Genomic DNA, 7,282 nt, shown 5'->3' with positions numbered 1-7,282 from the left:
TAAGGCAAATGATTCATTTGCTTTGATGGTTTTCTACTGCTGATAATTTTTGAGTTGAGACTTAAAAGATAAGAAATGGTCAGGGACCTGGAGAAGAACATTACAGACAGGGAATATGATATACCAAGGGCCAAAGAGATAATTCTGCTAATTTGTTTTTTCTTTCTATGACTCTCACCTGAAGCCTGTATGATGTTATCAGGCCTGGGAGGGTCTCTGAAGTCTTGGTACACACAGTCAAGGGAGGACATGGCTTTACCACTATTCATACCCTCCCACTGCTGTCATTAGACCTATTCAACTAAATTATGAAAATAAGATATGGTAATGAATGAAAGTTACCACAGAACTGACTTTTCTTCCTGTTTGTATTAGTTTCTATGATGATTTTTGTGATTAGGAGATTTTGAGTTTAACTTCAATGAATCTCTGTTCACTCTTAAATATGTATATAAAATCAGCATTCCTGGTGAGCACACCCATGTGCCAAATAATAAGGCTTCAATTCCATGAAAATGTAATTTAAAAATTAGGTGTTTTTCTTCCCTGTTTACTCCATCTCAATCTCACTCTTCCTTCACATCTTTTTAGCATCATATCAATAAGGATTAGGAATTCTGGAAGCAAAAAATGATGATATTGGATGGATGAGAGAACAGGTAGACTTATCACTAAAAACACCAATCAGGGAGAATTTGAATGCCTCTAATCACTTCTTATAAAGACCTGGCAGGTGCAAACTTCAAGTCTGCCAACTATCCATCTACCTGCATAGTGACTGATGCTTTTGGAAGGAAGAAGAGCTTCTCTTTCTCACCCACTTCCTAAAGCTCACTTAGAGCTTCACTTTGTCAGGTTCTCACCTAAAGGAATGCTTTCAAGTGACAGGAGAACATGATAATCCCCAGACTTTTTTCTTGAATGCAGGAAGTACCAAAAATGTGTTCTCATCAGCTTTTTCACTGTTGTCACCCAAAAGACCTGACAAGAACAATTGGAGGAGGAAAGTTTGTTTAGGACTCATAGTTTCAGAGGTCTCAGTCCCTAAAAGGTCAGCTCCATTCCCCAGGGCTCGAGATAAGATAGAATTTCATGGTGGAAGAATGTGGTGGAGAAAAGCAGCTGGAAACATGGCACCAGGAAGAAGAGAGAGAGTGTGCCACAAAGACAAAATATATACCCCAAATGCACACCCCCAGGGGCCCACTTTCACCAACACACTTTACCTGCCTACAGTTTCCACCCAGTTAATTCCTATCAGGGAATTAGTATACTGATTAGATTAAATCACTCATAACCCCATCATTTCACCTCTAAACTTTATTGTCTCAAACATAGGCTTTGGGGGGACATCTCATATCTAAACCATAATAAAAGAATGATCCTGAGTTGACAAGAAAGAATTCATGCAATAAGCACTCACTATATATTGGATTATCTTGAAAAACTCCATCCTGGAATTTCAAATTTCTCTTATTTAAAATGGGGAATAATGATAGCAGATAGTGCCCACTTCAGAATGATAGAGTACAGAGTAAATGAGTAATACATGTAAAATATTTCTAAATGTGTTAGGAAGAGCAGTTCTTAACTTTTTTTTATGTCATGCATCCCTTTGGCTATGGATCTCTTCTCAAAAACATTATTTTGAAATTACACATTATGAAAAATATTCAAAGGAAATAAGTTACATTTGAATATAATTATCAAAAAAGTTGTTATATAGTAAAATTTTGCACACATAAAATAAAATCTACATACCCAAAATTTAGTGGCAGTTCTAAATGGCTACCATGATACCAAATAAGTCAACATAAATGATATCCCAAGCTCTTTATGGCATCTGTGATGTGGTCTGAAAATGTGAGAATTCTTTTGGCAACAAAAATTGTCAGTACTGCTGACAGTACTGCTATCTATGGTCTACATCTATAATTGAATGGTAAGGATGAAAATAAAGTATATATTTTTTTCACCTGCATTTACAAGTTAAGGACCCCAAATTGGAAAAATCAATGATCCCAGGAGAAATTGTGGGATTGCCTTACAGAGCTGGATGTTTGGGGTATGGGATGATACCCCACCAAGCTCACCCTCTCATTTGGGAACCTAAGGCTGTGGTCTTCCTAAGATCAGGGAGAAGAAATCAGCCATCATCTTTTCCTACTTTACCAATTTTCTTACCCTCAAGAGCATTTTCCCATGGTGTGAGTGGTGTGAGCAGGGGTCAGAAACAGTTAATGAATCTGAGTGACCTAGCTACACACAGATAGAACTCCTAGATCAATAGAACACCAAAACATTTGAAGGCAAATGAGAATAATATAACATATTAAACACTAATGCAAAAGACCAAATTATCCAAAGAACTAGATCCAAGGATTCCACCCATTTTAATTGTGTGTGGATAATGGTGACAGTAGGATCTAGTGGTAAGGAATACAGGCTTGTGGGTCAGACACATTTGGGTTGCAATGTTGGCTCTGTTACTTACTAATTATGCTTTGAGGCATATGACTTCATGTCTCCAAGTCCTGGTTTCCTCGCCTGCAAAATGAAGGTAATAACAGTACCAACCACAGAGTTTTACTGTGAGGATTGAATAGGGTGAGTTTATAAAAGGTTTTAACACACTGACTGACACTGAATAAATGTTCAGTTAATGTCCACTTTTAGAAGTAGCACCACTATGTAAATTCTTCTTTTGTGTGTGCATGTGCGCTGTGTGTTTTTCAGGCTGTGTGGGCAAAGCATCAGATGTCATGTATCACCTGCACAAACACGCTGCTAAATTACAATCCTGACTGCACTAAAGGAAATCAAACAACAGGCTCATGCTATCTCAAATGCCATGATGTGGAAGGAGAGCCAGTGGGGTGTCCCTTCTATAAAAACAGTGTCTAACAAAAGCAATGGTCCATTGCAAGACTTCAGTTGCAGGGCTAAGCTGACTACATTTTTGTTCTGCACTAGACCTGTAAAATCCTGTCATAGCTGTCTGCTTTGCAAATAGAGTTCAGTCCACTGCCAAACTCCAAAATAAGATGCTCAGCAACTTCACCCCAGCTGTTCACTTCAGTTAGCGCATGTCAATACAAGTGAGGTCTATTATGGTTCAGTGATTTTCCATCACTTGTCAGTCAGCACAGCCTCTTCCTGGTTCCCTCTCCCTTGTGGCGCCTGGACTTCTTAAAGAATTTTTTAACCACTTTGCTTCGGTACTGTTTCTCTAGTGCCTTCCTTCTCGTTTTCCTTTTGAATGTTTTATGAAAAACTGGCAACAAGTCTGAACACTGGCCAGAAGATGAAAGGCACACAAACTTGGGAACAGAAAAACGCACATGTTCCCCCCAAAAGACAGTCTCAAGCTTAAAACTTTAATCCCTGAGAAACTATTGTTTACGTTCCCAGCATTAATTAAGCTAATAAATCTACCAGCATCCCAGCTAGCAATTTGTAGACAAAGACATATTCCAAAATAAATTCCTAGAGGCAAGACATATGAAGAATACCGGCTGGGTGGGGTAGGGCAGCATCTGAGAGCCTCTGCCTGGGTGCATGTCAAAGCCCACAAGTGACAGCCAGGGGAGGCCATGGCCACAGGGAAGCATCCCAGAAGATTAAGACCAAGAAAATTCAGGACACAAGAGATGCAAATATGGTCTAGAGACCACCAGATTCCCTCCAACAACCATATATTTATATAGCACATATATATTTATTTAGGTAGCTTAAAATTCATTGTTAAGCCACTTTAGGGTTGAGAAAACTGAAGCCTGGAGATGTTATGACCTGTTCAAAGTCATGTGCTAATAATGGTGGAGCCATCTCCATTTCTTTATTATCATGCCAAGAATAAAATGACAATCCTTTTGATTTCATTACCTTCAATAGTTGTATAATCCAATTAAACTATTGTCCCAGAGCTTCTATCTAGACAACTTTGCTTTTTTTGTGAAAAAAGACAGTCATTTGAATTGGGAAGCACTGGAACTCATTTCTCACAGTCAGCTCCCAAGCAGGCCAGAACAGACATTAAGAATCTGGATTTATTCTTAGAATACCTCTAATGAAGTCCTCCAGACAGCCATCACCTATCAGTTCCAGTTGGCAACATGGCATAAACCATCTGCTCAGTGTTTTTTTTTTTTTTTCTAACTATATACTAGTGATACAGCCAACTGTAAGGGGGAAAACATTAAAAAGGGACTATTTTAAACTTTGCATAATTTTTTCTACTTTGAAAACAACAACGGTACTTACAGAAACAGGTAACTTGTTAATGAACTTGTCCTTCCCTCAGTCCTGTATCGGTTGCCCTCCTTTCAACAGAATCTCAACTATAAACAACATGGCTAGTTTTTCTCTTTCCCATATGGTTTTGGACTCTACCTATGACACTATATATAGTATGAGGCACGATAAGGAAGGAAAAAATGGCTATTTATTGGGTATCTGTTTTAGTCAGCCTTTTCACTACTGTGACTTAAAGACCTGACAAGAACAATTTTATAAGAGGAAAAGTTTGTTGAGGGGTTCACAGTTTTAGAGGATTCAGTCTATAGAAGGCTAGCTCCATTCTTCAGGGCTCAAGGTGAGACAGAACATCATGGCAGAAGAGTATGGTGGAGAGAAGCATCTCACATGATGATCAGAAAGCAGAGAGAGATCTCCACTCCCCAGATATAAAATATATACCTCAAAGGCAGCCCTCATTGCCAACCTCCTCCAGCCACATCCTACTTGCCTTCAGTCTTCACTCAGCTAATCCATCAGGGGATTAAGATTGGGTTAAGATTCTCATAACCCAATCATTTCTCCTCTAAACCCTCTTGTATTTTCTTTACTTGAGCTTTTGGGGGATACTTCACATCCAAACCATAAGAGCATCTGTTATGTACTAGGTATTCTTCTAGGAGTTGGAAGATAATAGTGAGTAAGGTAGGCTCTGTATTCTCATAAAGCTTGTATCTCAGAGGCACAGAACCAATAATAAACAAATGAAAAATAAATATACAAGCTAACTTCAGTTATTAAAATGTACTTTTGGAGAAATAAAATATGGTGAATGTAATAGAGTGTGCTTTGAAGATGTCTCAATATTTCAGCTGAGAATACTGATGCAAAGGAATTGTTAGTTGAAGGTCTTGAAGCAAAGCACTTCAGGCAGACAGGACATGAACAAGGGCAATGAGCAAGTGTGGCAAGTTTGAGGACAAGGGAGAAGGCCTCAGTGGCTGGAGGGCTGGGGTGTGAGTAAAGGGAGAACAGGCAAAGAAGTGGGAAGAGCCACAGCATTAGTGCCTTAGAGGCCATGGTGAAGAGCTGAAATTTATAGACATCCTTTGGTCTTGATTCCAAGACCCACACATATATCAAAAATCCATAGATGCCCAAGTGCCTTGTTTAAAATGGTGCAGTATTTACCTATAACCTGTGCACATCCTCTAGTAAACTTCGAATCATCTCTAGATTAACTATAATGCCCAGTACAATGTAAATGATCCAGTATTTGTTGTACCCATGGATGTGGAATTGTGAATATGGGAGGCTGACTGCATTTTAAACTTATTTGAAAGCCACTGGAGGACTTTTGATGAAAGAGGGACCTGGAATTGATTTACAAGTCTTCAAAGCAAGAATAAAGCACAACTGCTGTCCTGAAGGAGCTGATGAGCCACATCACAATTATAATATGAGGGTTAAGATTCTCATAACCCAATCATTTCTCCTCTAAACCTTCTTGTATTTTCTTATACTTGAGTGGAAGGATGAGTGTCGGGTGATGAATATAGGTTGTATACACTCTCCACTAGCCTCAGCATCTGCAGGGTAAGTGGTGCTCCCATCTGGGCCACAACAGAGTCCATTATTGGGAGCTCAAGAGCAAAGAGTAAAATTAGCTTTTGTCTTTGGACCCGAGGGAAAATAGTCATCACTTTTGTTTTCTTATTGAAATGTGATTACAAATCTTTCAGATAGTACAATAAAATATTCCCATTCCCTTCAGGAAGGGTGTGTATGGTCTAAGTGCTGACATCCAATCTTTTCATCTTTTGATTTGTGGAACGGGGCGGCATAATCCCCTGAGCATTTATACTCAGGGCAATCTCTCATGTGTTTGCTGATAGGGACAATTGAAAAGGAATATTCAAAAATTTTAAATATAGTTAATGAAAAGTAAAGTCCTTATTCACGTAATGTTTTTTACCCAGGAGCCCATCAGTCCACAAAGAGCAAGTTCCTGTGGTCCAGTTCTCTGGATTCTCACAGTTGCCTGGTAACTGTAACAAACACTTTTACCTGGATATTGGCCTTGGTTATTTGTAGCTCAAACAAAGGAACTGATTTAGACCATTTCTACCTTCTTCCATATCACCTTTTACTTCCAGTGATCTGAGAATCTCTCTGTACTTAGGTTGATTTTAAAGACTACCATGTTGGCCATGATCCTGTGTGTTGAAAAACAAAATAAGTCAATTGAATTGGGGCACTTTGGACATCCTGGACTGTAGAGAAATTGTGTACTATCTTTGGTGTGGCAACCCTTATAAGGGAGGAAGACAGCATTTGTGCCAAATATGTGTGGTTTCCATGAATGCTGTCATTAACCTACATTAAATGTTTAAGTACTTTAAATGTTTAAGGGTTTATAAAGGACTGTAACAACTACTTCAGAGAACTTAAGATCCATCTCAGAAGAAGGTAAAACAAATAGATGAGAAGTTAAACAATACAGTGTAAGCTGAGTACCGTGATATGCCACAAGGTGTTACATGATTCATGATTAAATGAAAAAAGTACAGAGTGAAACAAATGTAGGAAAAACTGAACTCATAACCTTCGAGGGGGAAATTCATCTATTTAGTCAATTTATTAATCATTTAACAAGTACTTGTGGTGTGCTCACTTTGCCAAGAGCTCTGCTAGGTTTGAGAGAAGAAGTGGTAAGCCAAGATGGTTGCGTTGCTGGATACGTGAATCAATTGGACTTTCTGGGAGGGGTTCCTCCCTGCTGAAATGTCATATTTCTTTTCTCTCACACTTTGCCTCCAGAAAGATGTACATGATCTGACTGTAAGATATCAGAATTTCCTGGGAATTGTCACAAGATTTAGAGAATTAGGGAACTATTCAGTTATCAGTTACCTGTTACCTTTCTTTTTGCCAGGGTTGCCTGAGAGAGCACATATCTCAATTCAAATGCCTCTGAGGACTTTAGAGATGTCCATTTCCCCTGATAGATAGCTATGGAATTTATACATGTTTTCTCTGTGCTAAG

This window comes from Marmota marmota, unplaced genomic scaffold, assembly GCF_001458135.2.
Source record: "Marmota marmota marmota unplaced genomic scaffold, marMar, whole genome shotgun sequence".
Taxonomy (NCBI): Eukaryota; Metazoa; Chordata; class Mammalia; order Rodentia; family Sciuridae; genus Marmota; species Marmota marmota.
The sequence above is the reverse complement of the archived record's forward strand: the minus strand, read 5'-3'. Positions refer to the sequence as shown.